The 27,007-nt window shown below is 36.2% G+C and overlaps 1 protein-coding gene across 1 annotated transcript in view; it reads left to right on the top strand.

The window, feature by feature from the left end:
* Nucleotides 1-27,007, top strand: part of DCDC1 (doublecortin domain containing 1) — a 451,976-nt gene that overhangs the window by 304,585 nt on the left and 120,384 nt on the right.

Here is a 27,007-nt window from a genome sequence, read left to right as displayed (position 1 = left end):
ACTATACCAGTAGTTTAAGTAAATAAATAAGTAATAAAAAGCACATCAAAGTAGTTATGACGAGACAGCCAGATGGCAGAGAATTGCAGCACTTGCTGTAATTTTATCAAAATTACTATTGTCATGGCATGTTAGTTTTCATAAGAATTTGTACAGTCACTGATCTCATACAGACAAATTAATTTCAGGTTCTCTCATGTGTAGTCACATAACAGCTATACTTGAGCACGCACAAAAGAAAATTAAATAATCATAGTCACATAAACTTGAAAAGCAGCACAATATCGTAAGTTTACTATTCCATAACGTCTTGGGATTGGTGATCATTTCTGTTATGTTAGACTCAAATTGATCCACAGTGGAACAGCCATTATGTAGTTTCTGCTATGTTTAGTCTTCATTATGTAAAGGTACTGTGTCATGTATTCTATTAGTGAAGAATTGTTATTAAGGCAGTAATGTTGTAAGTCCTACATTTATGGCCTTTCTGCAAGTTTCATTCTTTTACCTCTTTTTTTTTTGTCTAAACGGGTAACAGAGCTCTTTATGCTTCCTTTTAAAGATAAATACAGATACGAATTCCCAATAATTAATGAGTTTAAATGATACTTGAATTAAGAATGTTTATTACAGGTTTCAAATGTTCTCTTTCCTTTCTTTGTCAATAACTATGAAAAGAAAACCTGGCACTTGTGCATTTTACATAACTCTGCTGTTCATATCCAGCTAACAAGCTTCAATTCTAAAGGCTTCTTCCTGAAGTCATTGACTTTTATAGCCTCATTCCATACCCCAGTTCTTTCTACCGTGCCATATGCCACCATGTATCAGATTGGCTCTATTATTATTACACACCAGGCCTCAGTTTCCTCATCTGTGAGATGAATGCTTATTTGCCATATTTATTGTGTAGATATGAGAGATTATGATGAGAATTAATACTCACTAGAGTAACTTCATTTTTATGACCTTAAAATTGAAAAAAAACAAACATTTTATTACCTATTCCAATTATCTTAAGCAACTTATTCAAGCAGGTATAAAATATATCACCTGACAAAATGAGAGCAGTCATGAAGATGTTAGAAAAAGTCACATTAAGCATTTTCTTTTTTCTTTTGTTTACCAGAAAAGTTTGATATTTGATTTTATACTTTTGCCCCTAAACAGGGAAATTTGCTTAGTTCATTGAATTTTACTCCTCTGTGCTCAAGGGCTTTGTGGTTTTAAATGTATACATAGCTTTTATTTCATAAAGTGTTTTTATATTAATAGTAGTGGATGTTTTTAAGAAATTCAAATGTGTAGACTTTAACTTTTGAAATATATAAGCTATAGATATTGTTTTCATATAGAAAAAAGTTATTTTAGAATGTTTGTGGCTTTTTGAGTTAGCACTTGTTCTACTGTCTTTTTCTCATCAGATGAGATGGGAGCTTTAATATATGTCTCTGTTTTGGAAAAGGTTACAATAGAAGTAACCTTATATTTGGAAGTACTTACTTCCATTGTAAGTAACCTTATAATGGAAGTAAACTCTGTACATGTTGTTCTATGATAGTCTAAAATGTTACTTTTCTCTTTAAGATACCAATCATGTTAATTCTCAGATACTTTAGTTGAAATTACTATAGATAACATAATTCATACTCAGAATTATGAAGTGATACATATGGCAAAATGCCTCTGAGTTCTATTACTAAGTTGTAGCTTCAAACATTAAATGAGATACTAGAAGTTTATAACAGAGAAATTAATGGAAATGCAGACAAAGATATTCATTACAACATTATTAAGGGTAATAACGATTTTGAAACAAGGCATCAACCATGGGGGCATTGCTAAATAAACCATATTTCATCTATTCAATATTATGAAACACTAAATAACATTTTCCAAATAGTTGTTAATAGTATGGGAACTTGCTTATGCTATAATTTTAATTCATAATATTAGGACATAAAAAATATTAGGACATCAAATGTATATATGTCATCTAAATACATTTTTAAAATTCTAGAAATTATCATTTGGAAAGGACAGAATGAAAACGTGCCATACTGTTGAAGTGGCTGCCTCTGGATGCCAGGACTATGGAGATAATTGCTTCTTTATATTTTTCTATATTTTCCTAGTATTTTACAATGAACATTTAATGTTTTGTAATACAGAAAAAAGAATAAATGGGAAAAACACACATAAAATTTACAATATCACATATAATTTCCATTCCATATAATTCTTTTTAAAAAATATTATATAGTACTTTATTTATTATGATATATATTTTTACATGTCTTTGTTCCTTAAGATTGTGAGTGTGAGTCTGGAAACTATATCCTTTGTTTCTAACATAAGACCTGTAGATAATCGTTGCTTAGTATATCTTTACTGAATGAATGAATGATATTCCACAGGCATACATATTTTTACCTAGTTGTCATTCATGTGCTTACTACTGCTGCTTTTTCTACTTACCATTGCCACATAATGCCTTCACATAAACTTAATAATGATAATTTAAATGTTATAATGTTCTATGGGATTAAAAAGCACATTCAATCATTATTCTAGAGAGAGATATTTAGGTCATTTCCTATTCTTGTTTTTATGGACAAAATTTCAGTGAATGTTCCTAATCATGTACCTTTGTGCTCCTGAGATAAACTCCTAGGACTTTACTCCTTTTTCAAAAGGTATGATCATCTTTATAATTCTTGCTATATATTGTCCTATTGTTTTAGGTATAATTGGTAATATAACCAGCAACTAGTCAGCATATTGATTTCCTTCCCAAATTCAACTGAAAGGAATGTTTTAAGTTTAGATCTTTTTGTTACATTTGGTGGATAATTTTAAAAACTAGATTGCCTTAATTTGCATATATCTGATTACAACTTTGCATGTAATCTGTTTTTCTAATTATATTTTTCTTCATGTGAATTCTCTGTTAATATCCCATTCTCTTTTGGAGTTTTTGAAATTTTAAAAAATACATTTGGAGTACACCAATTACACATTAGAGATTAAACCCTTTGTATGTTATATTTGATGCAAATAATTTATCCAATATGTTTGTCCTTCAATTTAGTTATTTTTCAAAATATAAGTTTTTCAATTTATATATTCTAATCACTGATATTTTTCTGTATGATTATTTTGCTGCTAAAAATGAACAGCATTTGTCAGTACAACACAATGACATATATTGTCAACCTTGTACAAATATGAGTCATTTGTATATTATTTGTTATTTTAAAGTATGTAATTATATGTTTCTAGATTAGATATTTAGGCGATTTGTTTTCCTCTTTGCATTTTCTCTTTCTGTGTCTCTCACTTATCAACTCTTCCCTTCCCTCTGTTTTTACTTTTCTCACACTTACTAAGTGTCTTCCTCATTGTTCCTTGTTCCACCATAAGCCTTTGATTGCCCAGGATGGAATTGAGACAGCAGCCAATTACCATATTGTACTGCCATTCATACCCTACTACGATCTGTTGGTTTAAATGCCTGAAAAACCTCAAGCCTTTGTTTTAATTGGGAATCAATACATGTATTATTACATATATGCATACACATGGATATATGCATGTATTTTTTTCTGAGGGAAAACAACACATTTCTAATGGTAACTTATTTGTCCATAATTATAAACCAAGGCAGGGGCTTGCCACGCTTCTGGACAGCTGGACATGAAGCTGAAGACTAGATTGCCTCCCTATCATGCAATTAATTCGATTCTTGGGACCAACTCTATTGTTTATTGATCTTGATCCTTCCTTAGAGTGGAGCCTTTGCTGTGTGGTACTGATGAGCTAATGATACTTTTGGATTCTCAACACTTTGAGTGCTTCAAGGAACCTCCTCTTAGTTCACTGAAAGGTTGTCATGATGGGCAAATGATGGTTAAAACTTACAAAAGTCACAGTGTGACATTAGGACACCATTCATCCAATCCTTTAATCACTACCATGAGTCTAGCAGCAATCCAAATAAAGTTAGGAGAAAACATGTTTCCTGCTTTTGAGGTACTTATAGTACAGTTGGAGACATGTGATGTGTATGGGGTAGGGTAAGTGTGTGCCTATACACACATACACATGCACACACACACACACGAATAATTTATATTGATAAAGAGTAGATAGATACACACACACACACACACACACACACAAAATCTAAAAGACACTAGATAAACAAGAAAGGCTGTAAAGGCACCAATTTGTATGTTATAGAATTTAACACTAGGGGAAACAGACTAAAACTGAGGTGACATCAACTAGAGAAGGTCTCATGGGTTGAATCGTATCCCCAAAAGATATGTTGAAGTCCTAACCCCCAGTACCTGTGCATGTAACCTCATGTGGAAATAGAATATTTGCAGATATAATCAATTTAAGATGAGGTTATACTGAATTAAGGTGAGCACCCATCCAGTACGACTGGTGTCCTTTTAAGAAGAGGAAAATAGACAGAGACACAGCCAGATACACAAAGGGAACATACTATGTGTCGATAGAGGCAGAGATTGAAGTGCTGCAGCTTGTAAGTCAAGAAACACCAAGAGTTGGCGGGAAACCACCAGAAACTACGAAGAGGCAAGAAAGAATTCTCTCCCATAGGTTTCAGAAAGACTATGGTTTGCTGGCACGTTGATTTTGGACTTCTAGGCCGTAGAACTGTGAGACATTTAATTTCTGTTGTTTTAAACTTCTAGGAAGTTATGAGACTGTGCTCTGAATGAAAATGTGGTATTAGGGTTGGTAAAGCAAGGGGACTCCATGTGGAGAAAACTCATTAGCAAGGGAAAGAATGAGTGAGTAGGGACTGGAAAAGGACTGGAGTGATTACCTATGAGACTAGTGCAAGGTAAATTGAGGTAGATAAAGTGATCCTGCTGTTGGAAGGCCTTTGATAACATAAAGTAGAATCAATCCATTTTATGCTCTCACTTATATAATAAATGTTTCCTAATTACTTATTGTACACCTAATTAGTAACAGGGAGCCATTTGGCTCCCAGAGTTATTTAAGAGGAACGCTGGCTGTCGGACAGCACTTTCTATGCTTTTATTTTTCTTAACCTCACCACCAAATTTTTAAATTAGTTATTTTAAGTAGGTAGTTTATTTACATGGTTCAAAAATCAAAGTTTCAAACAGGTATATAATAACAATTTTTCCTCCTACACAGTCCCCTACCTTCCCTGTCAGGTCATTCCCACTTCCACCAAAAAATCACTCCTCTTAGTTACTTGTGGATCTTTGCAGAGATTTTTTTAATGCATATACAGGGAAATATGAATGCATTCCCCATTCATTCCCTTTGCACAAGTGGTAATATTGCATATGCTGTTTGTACCTCACTTTTTTTCACTTAACAAAACATTTGAGATTTTTCTGTGTCAGTACACAAAATGTGCTCCCTCTGTTTTTACTTTTTAATGCATATTATTCCATCGTATGGATGTACCATAATTTATTTAAGTTGCTTTCTAATGGTGAACGTTGAGGTTGTTTCTAGTCTTATGCTTTTTAAATCAATGCTGTCATGATTAGCCTTGTACTTTGTTCACTGCATACATATATAAATACATAGAATACATTTTTTAAAGTAGTTGGAATAAAGAAAAGGATATGTATGTATTTAATTTTTATAGTTGTTGCCAAATTGTTTTCCAAAGAGTCGGTACAATTTACACCTTCACCAGCAACATGTAAAAGTGCCTGTTGCATACATAGCTTTGATAATACAAGATATTACCAAACTTTGAACCTTTGCCAATTGGCAAGGTTAAAAAAAATGGTCTGTCCTTGAAATTATTTTAAGTGGAGTGTTTTTTACATTTAAATTTTGTTTCCCTTTCTGTGAACAGTCAATATCTTTACCCATTTTTCTATTGGGATTTTAGTATTATTGATTTTTAAGAATTTTATATAATGGGAAGTCACCCCTTTGTGATTTGAGTTACAAATATTTTTCCTGGATTATAATTTTTTTGACTTTACTTATACTGAATAACTTCATGCAGAAGTTTACTTGGATTTTATGTGAGAGTTAGGAAGGCTTTCCCTACGTTAAAATTATAAAGTAGGAGAGGTGCAGTGGCTCATGCCTGTAATCCCAGCATGTTGGGAGGCCAAGGAAGGAGGATGGCTTGAGGCCAGGAGTTCAAGACCAACCAGGTCAACACAGTGAGACTCATCTCTATTTATTTATAAAATTTTAAAAAATAATAAAATAGTCTAAGAGATATTTTCAAGATATACATTTATAGTACTGAAAAAGAGGAAAGAGAAGTGGCCAAAGATTACCTCTAAATTTCCTAGTTTGGGAGTTTAGGAGACAGGGGGAGAGTTGATCTAATGACTAGAGACAAACATCTCTATCTTTTTTAATGTGTGTTTTGGAGTTGTCATGGGTGCTGTTTTTGTTTTTCTAGAATTTTCTAGAGCATCAGAGATGAGGAAGCTATATTTATGAGAATAAGAAATCATCAGTGGGAAATCAATATTGACAATTAGTTTAAAAATAGTGTTTCAAAGGATCTGTGAAGTTGTCTGGCTTTGGAGGCTGGTAGACCAGAAGAGCTGTTTTATTTCTTGATGGTACAGATAAAGATTTAATTTCTCATATTTTGATCTTTTATTTATTCAACTGACAATACTTATGCAGCACCTCTTGTTTACTAGATGTTATTAGTGCTATGGCTCCAGTAATAGACAACAGCAACCCGGTCCACATCCTCACGTAATTTGCCATGTAGATGGACACTAAAAAATTTACATGCTTACAGATTGCTACATGTTCCATGAAGGAGTTGAAAGGGAGATGGAATGAAGAAGAACCAGGTGAGGGCTGCGTTACACAGCACAGTGAGGAAAATTTTCTCTCTGAGAAGTTGAGACTTGAGCTGAGGAATTGCTGGTGATACAAAGACAGACTGGGGGGTGGGGGTCCGGTGAATGTGTGCTCTGGACAGAGAGATTAGCAAAGAGCCTGAAGCAAGAAGGGTCTCGGTTTATTCTAAATACAGAAAAGCAGATTTGACTGGAGCAGAAAAGCAAGAGGGAGAGCAATATTGCTGAGCATGGAGATCTGGATATTGTAGACTTGGCAGAGTTTGGATTTGATTTTAAGAGCAGGGAAGACGCTGAATAATTTAAATGGGGCGTGACATGATCTAATTTTAATTTTTAAAAGATCATACCAGTTATGCTATTCTATCATGTGAGAAATTATGTAGAAAAGGATTTAAAAAAAATATAAAAACAATTCTTGTGGACATTTTTGCCATGGCTGGCAACTTTAAACATTCCTCTCCACTGTACCACCTCCCCACCCCACCCCCACATTAACCCTGGTACTCTTTAGACATCACCCTATTGATTTTTTCTTAGAACTTATCTCACTCTACAAACATATCATATATTTTATCTTCTTAGTTCTCTAAGTTTCTCACCTCAGAGAACCTTTATCTCCACAAACTTTGGCCATGTATTTGCCCTGCCTCATTTTGGCGCTCATCTTTAAGTCTTTCCATCTCTGAAAACTCTCTAATAATGATACTAATTGTAGAATCTACCATTTGTTGAGATCCTTCTATATATCTGAGCTGTTATACCTACCAAGCTCTTTCTCTTAAAAACTGCACAACCCACTGAGTCTATGTCATTTTATAGATGAGGATACTGAGATTGAGGGATGTGATGTAACTTTCTTAGGTCACAAAACAGCTGGCCACGTCAAGACTCAAGCCCAGGTCTATCAGATATAGAAAATCCATGATTTTCCCACTGAAGCATCTCCCTTACCAACCATCTTATTTTCCATCTCTTGCATCTTTCGGCCCCATTCCTAAACTGAACAATTGAGTCCCTAATCTCATCCTTATTCCATTTCAGCATGGCCTTTCTTGGTTGCAATACCTATAAAAGCCACACCTTAGGAAAGCTATTTATTACAAAAGCTCATTTGCCAACATCTTAGAATTATCTGGCCCCTCCATTTTTTGATCCCTTCTGTCTAATTTCTTGCTGACCTCTGAATTGTCAGGATGTGGAAAAAGTCACAAAATTATACTAAATATCTCTCATCACAAGTTCATGCTGTCTAATCTCATCACAGCATGCCTCAGGAAAATGTTCTTTACTTCTCATGGTCTCCTTAACAAATATCTCTTGGTAGCTTTTGCAAGCCTTTTTGTCAGTTTTCAACTCTCTAGATCCAAACCTTTCTCTTGTATTGTTACTACTGTAGTCATTACCCTTCTGTGAGCCTTGGTTTTCTCACCTGAAATACAGGGATGGAGACGAGTAACACACAGGGTTGTAGCAAACATAAAAGGACGAACCTGTGAGGATCATGGGCATCTGGCACTTAGGAGCTTAGTAATGTTCACTGGATCTGAGATAAATACCAATGACCTTGTCTCATCTTTTCTATTTCACAGAAACTGACACCTTCCTCTCGATGTCAAACTTAAAAACATGAAAATGTTTTCTAGCTGTTTAAAAATATTACAAAATGTAAGTCCCAGTGTTTTGAGCTTCTTTTGTTAGAAATTTCTTTCAATGCCCTCTGATTAATGTGTAAGGCAAAATAATAGATATAAAGGCCATTAAATATTTGTTAACCAAATATTAACTAAATTCTTACATAATTGGTGGTGAGCTTGAAAAATGAGAACCATGATTTAATTTGTTCAGCCAATGATGCATTTCTCCTATGTATACATATTTTTTTTTTCTGGCGGGTGGGGACAGTTTTTGGTTTTAGGCATGACAGTTATTAAAACTACTTACAAAATATCCACAGTTAAAAGGAGATCTTAGAACTTCCATATCATGAAATGTCAAACCAAGATTATGACAAATAATGAAGCATATCCTATCTTATTGCTTATTCAAAAATAACATTTTAATGATACTAATTTAGTGAGGCTGGGCATGGTGGCTCACACCTGTAAACCCAGCAGTTTTGGAGGCCAATGTGGGAGGACCACTTGAGTCCACAAGTTCAATACCAGCCTTGGCAACATAGTAAGTAAGATCTCATGTCTACAAAAAAAATCAAAACCAAAAACTAGCTGGGCATGGTGGCTTGTGTGCCTGTAGTCCCAGCTACTCAGGAGGCTGAGGTGGGAGGATTGTCTGAGCCCAGGAGGCCAATGCTGCAGTGAGCTGTGATTGTGCCACTGCACTCCAGCCTGGGAGACAGAGCAAGACTGTCTCAAAAAAAAATTAATAACTTAGTGAAAACAGATAGGTTTTTTTTTACCATTAATAGATAACTGTAGTTGATCCTTTTACAAATTTTTTTTTAATTTATTTTTGAGACGGGGTTGATTGACACATAATTTGTATGTTATTGTATGTTATATGTATTAAATATTCTTACAATAAAATAAGCTAAAGAAAAGAAAACGTTATTTTAAAAATCACAAGAAAGAGAACTATTTGCTATTCATTGAATGGAGCTACATCATAAGGTCCTTATCTGAGTATCTTCATGTTGAGTGGGCTGAGGAGGAAGAGGAAGAGGAGAAGTTAGTGTTGCTGTCTCAGGGTGGCAAAGGAGAAAGAAAATCTGCCTATAAGTGGACCCTCAAAGTTCAAATTTGTGTTGTTTAAGGGTCAACTATACTTTAAAATACTGTTTTATTTTTTAGCTAATCTTTTTTTACTTCTCCTGTTTTGCGTGTAATGTATCTATATTGTACATGCCATATTATTGCAGTAGTATCTGCATCAATTAACAAATAAATACATATTCACATTTTGGACTACATACCAAGTTTTTAAAATTATAAGACTGGACAATCAAACAACTTCTGGACTAGAGTATAAAGTCTAAGTTTTACAGCAGAGCATTTCAGGTTCATTTCCAATTATTTCTCCTGCATTCAGCCAGACAGAACAACTGACAGAAACTTAATATGACAGTGGTTTCCAAACTCTGTGCATATTAGAATCACCTGGTTGGGGGAGTCTTTGAATAATCACAAAGCCTAGGTCGAACCCCAGACAGTTAAACACAATCTCTGGGGATGGGACACAGGCATCCCTATTTTTGAAGCTCCCGTGGTAATTTACGTTGCAAGCAAGTTTGGCACCCGTGACACATGCCTTGGTGTTTCAAGCCTATAGGCCTTTGCAGGTGCTATTCCACCCACTGCTTGGTACATGGAATGCATTCCTCTCCTCTTCATTAAAGACTCAATTTAAATACCCATATATTTGAACCTTCGTTGATGCCACCCACCCCAACCCAAGTCATGTGTGACACTTCATATGTTTCACTTTCTGTAGCCTAATTATTTGTTTACATGTCAATCCCCTCCACATATCTGCTTTTATATATGTCACTACATTAAACTTCAGTGACATTATATAACAAAAACTGTGTTGAACAGGATATTTTAGCACAAACATTTTATGGCAGCCTTAAGGTCTGAGAATTAATGGAATCATGTTATCTGAGGGGACTCTGACACTTTCTTACTCATGCTACTCTCCTTTCACTACTAATTTGAGCAATTTAAAAGAACCACCATTTATTGAGCGCTTTCTGTGTGCCACGCACACATTATCTCATTTAATCATTATTACTACTCCTTAAGGGAAGTATTATTATTCCCATTTTATGACTGAAGAAACTGAGGCTCATAGAAACTAGATTAATGCAAGGTCTCTCAGTTAAAAGGTGACACAGATGGGACCCAACCCCCTCTTTCATCGTGCTTTAGTTTGTTTTCCCTTCTAAATCCTCGATCTCTAGATACAATTTGCCACAATATAAGATATTTAAGAAAATGGATGGTTTTTTTATGATATCATTTTGATCTTTGCATGGTAGACACTTAACAGCTTAGATGATCTTGATCATTTAGTGATCTTAGGACCTGTGTGGACTTCCTTTTTAATTCCTACCACTGAAGGCTCCACCCGGGCCCTTTACACAGAGGCTGACATCCAGTTGGCTTCACCCACTTGGAAATCCACTTAAGCCCTAACTTTGCAGCATTGAATAAAACCTATCAGAGAAAACTATTTCTACTGAAAACCAGCATCACAAAGCATATTAAGGGTGTCTTCATTCTTCTGTCCAAACTGCCGCATTCATATGCTTGAAATAATCCTTTTCTCTAAATGTTTTGCAGTTATCTCTTCAGTAGAATTCAGGCTAACATCAGGCTTTTAAATTTCAGAAGATAATGATAGACAAAACCCATAAATGTTATAAGAGAAATATGGTTTTTACATGCCATCAGGTGGAGAGAAGATCAACAAGAGAAGAGGAAAATTAAGCAAGTAATAACATAAGCAGCTGGAGAAAGGGAAATACTGATGAGCAAGATAAAAGAAAAAACAAAGCATTTCAGTGAAAACCCATTATTACCAGGAAACAATTTTTAATATGGCTAAAAGCCTGTTTAACAATAAGAAGAGGACTTAACAACATTAACAAAATAAGGAAATTCTGTAATCCTAAATATAGCTAATATAGAATCAAAAAAGGAGAACGGGCCGGGCACGGTGGCTGATGCCTGTAATCCCAGCACTTTGGGAGGCCAAAGTGGGTGGATCATGAGGTCAGGAGATCAAGACCATCCTGGCTAACCCAGTGAAACCCCGTCTCTACTAAAGTACAAAAAAGTTAGCCGGGCGTGGTGTCAGGCACTTGTAGTCCCAGCTACTCGGGAGGCTGAGGCAGGAGAATGGCGTGAACTTGGGAGGCGGAGCTGGCAGTGAGCCGAGATTGCGCTACTGCACTCCAGCCTGGGCAACAGAGTGAGACTCCGTCTCAAAAAAAAAAAAAAAAAAAGAAAAGATGTTAGATGCTTTAAACCTTGCCATAATGAATGAAATTTAAATCACAATAGAGCACTATCTAAAACATACTTTTCATTTGGAATTTTGGGATATTGGTGGTTAGAAGATAAATGGATATTAAGATGTTGGTCTCCCTTAAAACTAGTGCTTGGATACCACTAAATACCACTGATTGGACTCCTTATGGTTGTGCATCTAACTGATAGGTTGATAGTCATGAAGGATTATAATTAGGGTAGTGACTGGTAAACACCATGGAATAAAAATGGCCAAACTTAGTGACCTAAAATAAGAAACATCTATGATCTAACACAGTTTCTGAGGATCAGGAATCCAGGAGCAGCTAGCTGAGTGGTTCTGTCTCAGGGTTTTCCATGAGGCTGTAGTCAAGCTGTCAGAGTTTCTGTCTTCTGAATACTTGAGTGGGGCTGGAGAATCCACTTCCAAGTTTATTCAAGTGACTATGGCTGTTGGCAGGAGACCTCATTTTCTGGTCAAATGGGGCCTCTCCACAGGGCTTCTAATGGTATTTCAGCTGACTTTCCCTAGGGTGAGTGATGAAAAAGAGAGAAAGAAACAAAGAGAGGGAGGGAGGGAAGGGGGGAATAAAAGGGAAAAAGAGAGAGAGAGAAAGGAAGAGAGAGTGCGATATCTCTGGTGTCTGTTCCCCTTCTTAAAAGGACAACTTATCATCCCACCCTTATGACCTCATTTAAGCCTAATTTCTTCCTTAAAGGCCCTGTCTCCAAATACAGTCATATTGCGTGTTAGGGTTTCAACATAGGAATGTTGAAGTGCCACAATTCAGTCTAGGAGGGAACTAGACAAGGTTGGAAATGCCAGGAGGCAGGGATCTTTGAGTGCTATCTTAGAGGGTGCCTACCACAAGTGTAGTTGCGTCTCCTGGACTATTTCCTGCGCTGATGGTTTCTTGTGTCATTCAAACCAGACTCACCAAAAACCTTTCCCTTTTGGAATTAACTTTGGAGTTGGTATGGATGACATTTTCTCAGGCTACTTGTAGACAAAAATGAAAGCATCATTAATACCATTCTATTAAAATACGGAAATTATATTATAAATTTACATGTATATTCATTGTGTGTATGGCCTCCTTAAATAAATATTCTATTATGTGTAAATAAGCAGTGAAGGGATTGTTGTACAGTTTTAAAACCATATTGACCTGCCACTGTTTTCAATAATATTCTCCTACGTTCCTGTGAACATTATCTACTGTATATATGAAAGAGCAAAAAGATCACTAAGCCCTTTTTTATGGTAAAGTAATTAAGATACTTTTTAGAAACAATGAAGAAATGAGTACTTTTTAAGTTCTGAAGTAGTGATTTTGTTTTCTATGGAGTGTAACAACATTTACTGAGAGCACTTATGCATGTGTAGACATGTTGCATTACACTGGGACAAAAGGACAAGAACAAAAAGAAATAATCCCTTCCTTATGGAATTTGTCATTTGATAAAAAATTCTTAAAATTAAAAAATCTCCACTTACAATGTCTTTATTATGAATATTAAATATCTCCATTGGGGCGCTCTTGAAAACAAAAGGTTATTCAATAGTTTCAATACTAAAAATAAAATTAAGAAAGAGCTATACAATATATTAGAAAGATATTTTACAGAAGTACAAACAGTGAATCAAACAGCAATGCTGGAGAAAGATTTGGTAGGTTTGTTGTTTAAAAAAATCAGATATTCAAACCAGCATAAAATAATACAGAATACCATAATGAACACCAATTACTGACTAACCAGCTTTAACAGAGTTTTAATGTGTTGACATATTGGCTTTAGATATTTTTTTTAGAAATTAAAAATCACTGCTATAATTGGAAATCCCAGTGTACCATTTCCTGATCACATTTCCCTTAGTTGTTCTTCAGAGGTTACCTATATTCTGAATTAGTGTTTATTATTCACTAATATTTTTATTATTGTCCTGTCAACAAGATATAGCATGGTTTTGATGTTTTCAATCCTTATATAAATAATCTCCTGCTAACATACTATTTTGTTTCTTGCTTTTCTTGGTCAACATGTTTTTAAGATTTACTTATGGTTATACATTGATCTCTAATTCAATTTAATTCCTGGATATCATTTATTTTATGAATATAGCACAATTTTTAAAATCTACTTTCCTGTTAGTGGATATTTGCTATTTTCTTTCTTTTCTTTTTTTCTTTTTTTTTGAGACAGGGTCTTGCTGTATCACCCAGGTTGGAATGCAGTGGCACAGTCACAGCTTACTGCAGGCTCAACCTCCCAGGCTCAGTGATCCTCCCACCTCAGCCTCCAGAGTAGCTGGAACTACAGGCACATAGGACCACCATGCCTGGGAAATTAAAAATATATATATTTTGTAGAGATGAGGTCTCACTATGTTAAGGCTGGTCTCTTAACTCCTCCTGAGCTCAAGTGATTCTCTCACCTTGGCTTTCCAAAGTGCTGGAATTACAGGTGCAAGCCATTGCACCCAGCCTATTTTCAGTTTTTCACAACTGCATCTGGCAACTTGCTTTAAGTTTTATCTATGATGATGTATTAGAATGTTCTTACACTGCTATAAAGAAATACCCGAGACTGAGTAATTTATAAAGAAAAGTTTAATTGGCTTATGGTTCTGCAGGCTGTATGGGAAGCATGGTTGGGGAGACCTCAGGAAACTTATAATCATGGCAGAAGGTGAAGAGGAAGACGCATGTCTTACATGGCTGGAGCAGGAGGAAGAGAGAGAGAAGGAGGAGGTGCTATACACTTTTAAACAACCAAATCTTGTGAGAACTCACTCAGTATCACAAGAACAGCAAGGGAGAAATCCATCCTCATAATCCAATCACCTCCCACCAGGCCCCTCCTCCAACACTGGGGATTACAATTCGACATAAGATTTGGGCGGGGACACAAATCCAAACCGTATCAGATAACAAATATAAATCTTTTAGTTACCACATAATGTTTTACTAGATGTTTATTACTAGTTTTACTTACTGAATAATTTTACAAATAGTGCTTCAGTGAATATTCCTTGACATGTCTTGTGGTGTGTGAGTGTAAGAGTTTCTCTAGCCTGGAGGTGGAATTATGAATTCCTGGAGGTGGAAGTATGAGTAAAGTGCATACATACTTCCAACTTTATTTGTATTGTTATATAGCTCTCCAAAGTGGTTCTACTTATTTATAGCATAGGGGATGGTGTGTTGTCAGACTTGGCTTTTGCTAATTTGGTGGATGTAAAATGGTACTTCACTGTTAATATTAATATTTATCGTTTGCCCTTCTCTGACTACTGGTGAAGCAGAGCATCTTTTCACAGTTATTGGTCATGACGGCTTCCTTTTTGGTGAATTGCATATCCGTATCTTTTACCCATTTTCTATTTCTTGTCTTTCTCTTATTGGCTAGAAGTGTTTATATATTTAGATAACCTAGAATGTTTTGCAAATATTTTCTCCAAAACTTGTTTTTGTATCTTTTGTTAAACAGGTTTTTAAAAATTTAGTAAGATTTATGAATATTTTCTTTCATGACTGTGCTAAATGTCTTTTAAATATTTTGAAGTTTGCCTTAATGCATTTAGGTCTTTAATCAATCTGGAATAGACTTTTGTGTGTGTGTTTACAATAACGGGATAGAGATTTTTTTTAATTGCACAGTATTTCAATTATAGAGAAAAGCACAGAGGAGTTTTTTTGCATGTTGAATTAATTGTTGCAGCACTATTTATTGATGAGTCCATTATTACCTCACCAAATTTTTAACATCACCTCTGTCATATATCATATTTCCATACATTCATGAGTGCATTATTTTCCATTGATCTACTTATTTGTTTAGTAGGTTTTTTAAAAAAATTAAACAAACATTTCAATATTAGTTTACATATTCTAAATATCTATACAGTATTCATGATGAAAGCAAAGATAAAACTAATTTAATATAACTCCAAGAAATTCTGGTCAAATAAATATTCATGTATTTTAAGTTTTATACTATTAAATGTTTATAGATTGCTTTTGAGAATTTATCAAGATAAAAATTATTTAAAACTTAAAAATGAAATACATTTACAGTATTTCTCATTAAAAACATTTTTCACTAGAAATTTGGTTAGGTCAGTTTATCTTCTGTGAAAGACACACCATAAAGTGACCTTCAATGAGGTCACCTTCTTGTACCCTGTGTAATGCCCTCCCTTCAGTGTGAACAAATCCTGTGACTTGCTTCCAACAAATAGAAAATGGCAAAGGTGATGGGATGTCATTCTGTTGCATATCATCATTACATAACATTACATAACATTATTTGAGGCTCTGTGCTAGCAAACTAGAGTGGGACACTTTCCTACTGGCCTTAAAGCGGCAAACTGCTATAATGTGAACTGCCTGCGGAGAGGTCATACAGCGGGCAACTGCAGGTAGCATCTTGAAATCAAAGTCCTCAGTCATGCAGCTGCAGGGAATTGAGTTCTCCTAACAACCTGAGGGAGCTTGGAAGTGAATTCTTCCCAGCTGAACCTCCAGACGAAAATGCAGCCCAGCTGACGTCTTGATTGCTGCCTTGTGAAACAGTCAGCAAGAAGACAGTCAGGCTGTGCCTGGACTTCACACTTGTGATGGTTAATTGTATATGTCACCTTGACTGGGTCACAAGATATCTGTGAGGGTGTTTCCAGAAGAGATTAGCATTTGAATCAGTGGACTGAGTGAAGCAGAGTGCTGTCCTGATATGGGTTGGCTGTGTCCCTCCCAAATCTCATCTTGAATTATAGTTCCCATAATCCTCACGTGTTGTGCAAGGGACCCAGTGGGAGGTAATTGAATCATGCTGTTCTCATGATTGTGAAAGTGTTCTCGCGAGAGCTGATGGTTTTATAAGGGGCTTCCCCCCCGGCCCCCCGCCCCGCCCTTTGCTTGTCAGTGGCTCAGTCCTGCCGCCTTGTGAAGAAAGTGCCTGCTTCTCTTTTGCCTTCTGCCATGATTGTAAGTTTCCTGAGGCCTCCCCAGCAATGTGGAACCGTGAGTCAATTAAACCTCTTCCCTTTATAAATTACCGTCTCAGGCAATTCTTTATATCAGTGTGAAAACGGACTAATATATCTCCCCAATGTGGATGGGTGTCATTCAATTGGTTGAGGGCCTGAGTAGAACAAAAACAAGAGGAGAGGGGAATTTGCACCCTGCCTGACTGGTTGAGTGGGAACAGCAATCTTTTCCTGCCCTCACACTAGGACTTACACCATCAGCACTCCTGATTCTCAGGGTCTCAGATTTGGTCTGTAACACCAACCTTCCCTTGAAGATCATGGGACTTCTCAGCCTCCATAGACATATGAGCCAATACCTTATTTTACACACACACACACACACACACACACACACACACACAAAGAAACTGAGACAATAATTGTGTGTGTTGCTTCAAGCTACTCAATTTGTGATAATTTGTTATGTAGCAATAGAAAACTAATATATCTTTGAGGCCATTGATACTTGAAACAGACTTCTAAGCTTATCAATAAATTTATAAATATGCAGGAAGAATGAATGACCTTGGATATGAACCATTGTACCTTTAGTTCTTATTTATTTTTAAAATAAATAAGATATTTTTTGGCAGGATAAAGGTTGATTTCTGATTTATTTGGATTTGTAATTTGTTTCCATAAAGCCTTTTTCTTTGAAGAAAATAATGTCACCTGAAACAAACTAAAGTCTTGTTATATATTCTCATTGTTGGGCATGAATTCTATATTAACTTCTGAAATCTACCATTGCAGTAGTGGTCTCTTTATTTCTGTATACCCTGAATAGGGGAGTAATTACTTTCGACGTTTCCACCTTTGCTTTTTCGTTGCCTATGCTTTGAGTGCTCATGTGTTAATTGTCCCCCTTCATTGTGATTATTTTTCTTGTGTCACTGAAAATTTGCCATTTAAAACATTTCAACTAGGTATGAAATTTTTGTTTTCATTTATTTTATTTTCTACATAAATGAAAAATATGCGTTTGCTCTTGCCAGTTTAAAACATGCAGAATCAGTCTTGCATATAAAGACAGGCAATACAGTTCATGATGGCTGCAGTGCAACCCATTGCTTTCCGTTTGCAAGCATCTCAGTCTTCTTGAATCTAAAACTGTTGTCTTTGTAAAATAGGTAGTTTGTTTTAATGTTTTTTTGTGTGTGCATGTAGAGATAAGTGCTATGTGTTTTACAAAAGAAACCGAAGCGGAATGTCTGGTCACAAGAAACTGTTACACATGAGAGATATAACAACGAATAAAAAGAAACATTTGAAACACCTGTAGCAGCTCTGAAACCTGGGCTCAGCATTGCGACAGGTGCTTCAAATGAGCTCCTGACTCACTCATACCCACTTGCTCCATCCCTCTCTTCCATCTCTTGGTGAATTTTAAGAGACTCTCACTACCCTCCATATTTTAGGACTAAATCCACTCTACCTCTTACTCTGTTTCTTTGTGTCAGCCCCTAAACTGTAAGCTCCTAAGAACAGCTCTTTCAGACTTCTCATCCCTTTAATTATCTGCGCTTCCTCCTTGACCCAAACTCTCCTTCTATTATTCCTTCCTAAGGTTTTATGTTTTGCCTTCTGCAACTGCCACTTCCTAATCCACATAATCCCCCCTCCCTATCCCCTGAATGTTTCTTTGTACTTTATTCTTTCTAGTGAATTCTTTCATGACCTGAAGATGTTGCTTTGCTTTTAACCACTGCAAAGGAGATGCATTCATCCCTCTTAGGAGAGGAGATGAAGTTAGTGCCTTCTGCACTTCTGTTTTCTCTGCTACTTCCAGATCATGACTCCTCTGCTGTCATATTAAAAGCCTACTAGAGGTAGCTGGGCACGGTGGCTCACACCTGTAATCCCAACATTTTGGGAGGCTGAGGCAGGCGGATCACTTGAGGTCAGGAGTTCAAGACCAGCCTGGGCAACATGTTGAAACTCCGTCTCTACTAAAAGTACAAAAATTAGCTGGGTGTGATGGCAGACGACTGTAATCCCAGCTATTCAGAGGGTGAGGCACGAGAATCACTTGAACCCAGGAGGCGGAGGTCGCAGTGAGCCGAGATCACACCACTACACTCCAGCCTGGGAAACACAGTGAGACTCCATCTCAAAAAAGAAAAAGAAAAAAAAAAAAGCCTATTTTCTCCTAAACAGAAGTTCTTCCATGATCCCAAGTGACTTGAAGGAGCACACAAATGATCCATTCAGCCCCAAGCCTCTCAGTGACATTTTCTCCTCTTTAGTGACATCCTAACCTCTTACCTGCCAGACACTCCTACATCCATACTGTTCTGCCTCTGAAATTGTAGACTTAAATATACCAGCATTGGAGTGTTTCACCACCCTTCATCCTGTTAGGACTGAGGGACCAGTTACTACACAGGGAAATGTTAGGAATCCTCACTTATCATCCTTCAATGGTCTCATTTCAAGGCAATCTTACTTCCAAGTGTGCTTTACCTTAGAATGAAGTTCCTTGTTGTTGGGTTCTAGATGTCACTATCTGAGGTCCTGCTTCATCTCACAGTCTCAATGAGTGAAACACTGTCTTTTCTTTAATTTCCTAGAAACTCCTTTTCTTGTCCCATGTCTCAATTCCTTAATAATGTGGCTTTTTTATTCTTCCTATGCACATGGTACATGTATTTTGAAACAGGATTACTACAACCTTTCAAGGAATTATTGAATTTTAGAATTTGTTTAAATATTATGGACTTCAGCCTCACTGAGTTACCCATGAGGAATCTGAGGCCTACATTTGACCATGGCAGGCATGAGAATGAAGAATAATGAACAGAGAGGAGAAATATTTAACAATAAAATGGCCAGACTTAGTTTCTAGATGTGAATACTGGAGAATAGCATTGGTCAAAGGTAAAGCTAAGATTCTAAACCTAAATGACTAGGAGAATTTTATATTTTTTTCTTTTACCATAATCAAGTGGTATAAGATAATTTTAAAAGACAATCTCAGAGAGCTCTTTATTGGATCATGAAGGTTATTTTACGTGGTTGATTTTTATTTAGAATTATAAAATTTTGAAACTGGAATCGTATAATTGTGTTATTGTTAGTCAGAGCTAATATTTATTGGGTGCTTACTATGCTCCAGACAAAGTATTGTCAATTACATGGATTATCTGATTACATTCTCACTGCCATCTTATGAGATAGACATTATTCTCTTCAATTTAAAGATGAGGAAACTGAGGAATGCAGAGGTTAAGCAACATTTCCAGTTATACACTGCTAGTAAGTGGCAGAGCAGGAAGATGGATTAAGGTAGTCTGCTTCTAGAGCCTCTTGTTTGTTCAGTAGATTGTTGCAGACCATGAGCTGATACTTGGTGAGAGAACAGTCCTGGGGATAAGGACTCACCAGTCGTCAACCCAGAGGAAAGCCAGGAGAAGAATGTGTTCTCTATGGGAATCTATAGGAAGGGAAGACTGAAGGCTTACAACTAACCCTTGGAGGCAATCCACAATTAGGAGGAAAGGGAAGTAGCAAAACAACCAACCAGGAAGTAACCTTTGCAGGACTGTGAAAGGACCTAACCATTGTGTGATGTTATCAAGCTAATTGCAGAGAGAGTTTCAAAAAGAATTGAATGAGAATCTGTATTCATAACTATAGAAACATCAAGGAGAAAAGAAAAGGACAAAAGCTATTGACTAGACTGATAATGGATATATTAGTGATGCCTGAGAGTATGGGTGGAAAAGTGATTGTAGATGTAGGGTTGAAATGGAAACACTGAAAGGTTTGGCAGTAAAATGGGTTATGTGAAAATAAAGAGCAGTCAATAGGACCAAAAGTTTGTTTGTTTGTTTTTTCCAGGAATAAGAGCTATATGCATGTTGGAAGGCAAAGAGGAAAGGGTCGGAGATGTTGGTCAAGGAGGAAGCTTCCATGGGTCAAAGTCAAAAAGTTAAAAAGAACGGAGGGAAAAGTTAAAGACTTATGAGAAGCTAGAAATATATGGAGGTAAAGAAAAATGTTTCTGTAGGTATTTATATCAAGGAGCCATGATTTCAGTGAGCTATAAATTGTCATTGGCTGATGGTGAAGGCTGAAGAGACTATCTGTAGGAGAGAAGAAAGTGGTATGGAATCCCATACCAGTTCTCTCATCCCAGGTTTGCAACATGCATTTTACCCCCTTGATATACTATAGGTTCTTTGAGAGTGGGGTTAGTCTTGTTATTTTATACTTTAATGCATAGCAAAGCATTCTGCATATATAGTAGTGTAGTTTTGTTGAAGTAGGTTGAATTGAAATGAATGGAAATGGCTGAAAGGATTGCTTAGAGCAGCATGAGCCGCACTAAAGTTGGATCCTATGAATATGTGGTGTGACAGGTGGGTAGAGCTCTGTGGTTCACTGCAGCTGTGCCCTGGGCCCCAACAAAGGAATAGAGAAAGCAGAAAGTGATCTAGCAAGCAACATAGAAGATCTGGGCTGCTAATGGGGTTGTGTTGGGGCTAACCATGTTGTCCAAAAGGTGTGAGGAAGCCAGCCATTGTTGGTGGACTAACAATGCGATACAGTTACTGGTGCAGGTTTGTGGAGCACTTGCTGGTGATGAGAAAGGAGAACATGTGCAACAGAGAAGTTTTCATTGTAGAGGATCAACATTGTGTTTCAGTTTGTTGTTAAATTGACCAAAATAGAGGTAACATACATAAATAACAGAAATAGCAAGTCAACCTTTTGAATTTTTAATTATGTTATAGAGATATATATCAGGAGATAAATTATTTCACTAATACAATATATATTATAATACTCTTAATTTCTGCATGGTGGGTTCAGGAAGAACTGAACATTCATCCAATTACATATGTTAATAGTTTCTAGAAAAGTAGCAATCATACATTCAATTCTTACTAAATGTTCTTCTAACACTTAGACATTTTATCTATTTTAAATCACACAACACCACAATGAGGTAGATATTATTTTTATCTGATTTTATAACTAGGGAAACTGAACCGAGGCACAGAGAAATTAAGAAACTTGTCCATGGTTACATTGCTGTTGGGAGGTAACACAGGAATTTGAACCCAGTCTGACCTTAACTGTATTTTTTTTTTTTTTTTTTTTTGAGACGGAGTCTCCCTCTGTCACCCAGGCTGGAGTGCAGTGGCGCGATCTCGGCTCACTGCAGGCTCCATCCCCCGGGGTTCACGCCGTTCTCCTGCCTCAGCCTCCCGAGTAGCTGGGACTACAGGAGCCTGCCTCCACACCCGGCTAATTTTTTTTTTTTTTGTATGTTTAGTAGAGACGGGGTTTCACCATGTTAGCCAGGATGGTCTCGATCTCCTGACCTCGTGATCCACCCGCCTTGGCCTCCCAAAGTGCTGGGATTACAGACGTGCATCTGCTGGCCAACTGTTAAATGCTACATTCCAGTGAATTGTGAGGGACAGCAAGCCAGTCTTTTGATTCAGACATTCTGGATTAGTTTCTTATAATGGAGATAAATTTACTGTCCTATACATTGAACATAAATTGTCCAATAATTGAAAAGCATTTGTACACTATTTGACAAAATACTTGTGGCAAATTTTGGTTCCATTTGTGCATAAAACTAAATGTGTTGTTTTCCTCAACATTTAAAGAGTAGTTCTTATATATCCTACTCAGAAATAATTTGGGAGAAAACATTTTTATTCAATAGGTAATTGAATATCTCCTTTTGGATCTTCCCAGAAACCCCATCTCAGCATTTCAGAAACTGACCTTATTATCATTCCTCCAAAAGTTCCTTCTCTCAGTGAACAGCATCACCAGCCACCACTTGCCCAAGCAGAAACCTAGCCACCATCATTCATACCACCTCCTCATGTCAACATACCTAATTTGTAGGACACTGTTGGATTCACCCACTTCTTGAAAATTCCTCTTGCCTTCTAATTGATTACACTTCCTTCAGTCTTAACACATTTCCTACACTGTGCTCTTTCTAAAATCCATCCTGTCCCTCCCTGTTTAATGTTCTTCAGTGGTATCATACTGCTTAACCTGGGCTATAACGGTCCCATGATCCATCCTATTTGTCTTTCCAGATGTTCTTGTTTTCACTCTACACTACACCTCTCTCATTTCCTCTGATATATTATATGTATTCATCCAGGCCTTGCTCATAAAATGCCTTAGACTAGAAATCTTTCCTCCTTTAGTTTCATTAAATCCTACTTATCTTTAAGATCTTGCTTAGATGTCAGTCATGGTATCTTCTCCTCCTGGAATGTTTCCTTGACTTCCCAAGTTTATATTAGGTGTCTCTTCTATGATGTGCTTCACATTTCCCATGCTTCTATCTCGGCACTCATCGCACTGTGTTTGTTTGTACTTCCCATGACTATATTTGTGGTACTCAGGCTGAGAACCACAGCAGTAAATTATAGAGGTAGGGAATGTGAACAGGAGAAGTATTGCATCTGCTCTTATTTATTAAAATGCTTCCCCCACTCCCTCGATGGAAATAGCTCCATCACTGTCTGCAACAACAATCGTATTAAGCATCTACTAAAGTGCTTCGTGGCAGCTTGTGAATTTATGAACTCTGGAATGATTTTTATTATGCAATTAACTGTACAAAGTGTTATGGGGAAAACAGATGGAATATATGAAAATCATGGAAATCTATATATGGAAATCTATATACTATATATATATGTACTTTAAAGATATGTGTGGCCATCCAAATTATGTGAAAAAAGAACTAAACTCAAAAATGATGTTACTGATGAATGAAATTGGTGGTTTATTTCTATAACAGTGTATTAGTTTTAGGTCAAGTTTACTTCATAAAGCTTAGGGCTTAATGGCCCTTTGAGTGGGATTCTTGTATGTAGCATGTTAATAATTGTGTAAAACTGGGAGATTATTTTACTATTCTGCATTGGTACAGAAATTTATAGCACTTATAATTTTTAGGATATAATTTTGGTGACATGGTTCCTTTGATGAGAGTGTTTGGTCACAAATATGCTCCCCAACTATAATCTAATTTCCGTAAGAAAATAGAATCTCTCTTTCAAAAATCTACAGTGTGACTTTTGATTCACAGGTCTTTAGCAGTATGGGTAAAAATGAAGATAGTGTGTAAGAAAATTAGAGGAATAACTGAAGGATTACTTACAGCAATATAAATTATAGCATAATTTGAGAGTCTGTTTCTTGCTGACTACTTTCCCTAAACTGTTGATTTTCTCTACATAAAGCTTATCCTGAGCTCTGCCCCTCCCTCTTTGAGAATCATCATTGTTAGTCTTCCATCCAACAGTTGGACTCACAGCAGGCGGGTGTATTGGAGGGCTCTTTCTTGACTTTTAAAAACAGCAGTTACGTTAGAACTTCTATATTAGTTTAATTGTTTGATTTATTGTCCCTGTGATATAACATTTAAGTATCCTCTACAAACTCAGTGGAATACAGAAATGTTAAAAAAGAATATATTAAAATACTTTGGTTATGCTTTGATAGGAATCATTCAAATTCACATTGACATCTAATGAGAAAAGCATTGGCACAATTACTTCTGCATTGGATAAAAACATTATTTCCCTCCCAAACTATACTACCTGAAGATAAATTTTTTACTTTTATGTCCATTCTGTGCCTATTAATGTGTAAGTCATAGGTGGCTTCTAAAAGTAACATTCTAGCATGAGTTTACATTTGGGAAACTAATTTTCCAGCTAATTGTTGCTTAGTAAATTTTGGGAAAGTATTTTCTGTTTTCCCCTGTGAAATAAAGATTAGTCATGACTTTAATTTTCTATTTTGACACGTTCACTGAACATAGCATATTTACATTGCAGTATTTAGGACACTGGAAATTCATTAGAATCAAGAGGAGTAGTTGCAGCATCCAAATCGATGAACTGTTGCTGATTCTTTAATATCTCCAAAGGGAAACCAAGCTTATAAATCTTGCTAACCACCTTACACTGAGCTGTCACCTTCAATGTACCTTTGATATACTCACTTTTTTTTTAAAGGGGAAGATAGGAAACAGAAAGTGTATCATTTCATTCACACGGACTTTGTCTGGAAGTGCGGCTGTGATATGATTTCTGTCAGAAACGATCTGCTTGATATTCCTCTGTCTTTGCTTGGGAACACAGAGTGGTTTGTCTGTTTTCTAAGCCAGTGTGTAGGATATGCTGCCTTGTCAAACAGCATTTGTCTTCACTCACTACCTGCTTGTTGAGTGGAGCTCAGCCTCGCTGTGGTGGCAGAGAAAGCCTTAAGGCTGCTCAGCATCTGTCTCTTCATGTAATTAACTGCAGCCTTGGATAGGGAGCAAAACAGAGATTTTTGTCCTGTGAAAGAGTAATGTGTCTAGACAGGAGTTTCTAAGCAGGCAAAAGATTTCTTAGTGTTTCTGTTCAAATGGAAGGACATATTATTTTTTTTTTGTCTCAAAATGTTTTGAAGGTAAAGTGACCATTTGCTTTCATGGCAAAATAACTTTGGAAAATCCACTTAATATGGGTTATAAGCCTTTCAAAATGCTTTTACTTGACAATTTTGGCATTGGAAAAATAATGATAATAATGAATTATAGTTCGTTGAACAAAATAAGAATTCATGAGTCAATACCGACACAAATAAATGACTGAATAAATAAAAGATGAACAAGAGGAGCTCTTTCTTATGGTGGAATTCCAACTAATGCCAACTAATAGGTGTTGAATGAATTAGTTAGAAAAATCATAATTTCACAGCTGTCATGGTAATAATTGACTCAAGCAAGAACCATCAATGGATGTTAATACTAACTGATGAAAATTTGCTAAGGATCAGCATATATGCAGTCTCAAGTTATCTCTTTACAAATTTGTATATACATGTATATATAATTATATGTGATTGAATCTGGGTGAAGGGTATATGGAACTTTTTTTTTCTTTTTCTAACTTTTCTGAAAGTTTGAAATTATATCAAAAATAAGTAGCAAAAAAGTAAAATTTACATACTCTTGGTTTTCTTCCTAAGTAATTGAAACATGGCTCAGTCCTGGACATGCTTTTTTTTTTTTTTTTTTTTTTTTAAACACAGTATTAGAAAAAAAATGCATTAGGCTACCCAGAAGCTTGACTCACCAGCTGCCAACAAAGCTTCATTAGTGTAGCACGTTCTGCAATCAAAACCCTCTCTCTTGGGAAGAGTGACATCCTGAATATTTGCCTTTCACAGAGACTCACTTAGAGACTTGCAATCCATAAGGATTTCTAAGTGGAATGTGAGTATCTGCATGTGTAGCTCCCTGACACATTTTATAGAACCCTTTGACTTTACAGAAAAGGGCCCTGAAATTTAGAAAATGAAGGCTTGCAATTCTTTCTATGTCATTCTTAATAAGCTTGCTTTCAAGAAGTAGAAGGCAAAGAATCCTCCTCCTCTAAGACCGTATTGTAGAGTCATAGCGGCCCTGATAATTGCTTAAATGAGAAGAGGAGACTAAATATTATAATAAAGATTGCAAACAGTATTGAAGACAATTATACTGAATTCTTTCCTGGATATTTTTGGTATTCATTTAATATAGAGCGTTGTGACGCTTGAATGAATGGATTTATAATTTAACCTAAAAGTTAGAATTAAGCAATTCAATGTTTGTCTGAAGGAAGATTCATTACTCTTAACCAGATGATTTTTTAGATGCCCTAATATGCTTCTTCCTGCAGTAATCCCTTGGTGTTTCCCTTGCAACTGAAGATGGACCCGACTGCTCCTCCACAGCCAGCACAGATGGTTCCTCTTACCTGAAGCCACTGGCTTTGACCGATCTTTTCTTTCTGGTTGGTGACTAAAGGAGTTAGTTGACTTCATTCTTAAAGGGGAGAACGAGTCAAGTCACAAGTCTCAGTCCTCTTTGCAATTTGATCTCCCTTACCAATACTGTGAGATGGTCTCCGGTGTGCTCGTAAGATTGCCAACAAATATTTTATTTTATTTGACATTTGTATTTTTGGTATATATTTTACATTAAAAATATTTTGAGGTTTATATTTTCTTAAAAATATAAGCTCTCCCCTTTCTAACTCCCCCGACCCTTTTTAAGATGGAAGTGATATGTAAGAGTCACATTGTCCAAACTC

Source organism: Nomascus leucogenys, chromosome 15 (assembly GCF_006542625.1).
Source record: "Nomascus leucogenys isolate Asia chromosome 15, Asia_NLE_v1, whole genome shotgun sequence".
In the NCBI taxonomy this organism is placed as follows: Eukaryota; Metazoa; Chordata; class Mammalia; order Primates; family Hylobatidae; genus Nomascus; species Nomascus leucogenys.
Note: the sequence above shows the minus strand (reverse complement) of the source record. Positions and strands in the feature narration are given on the sequence as shown.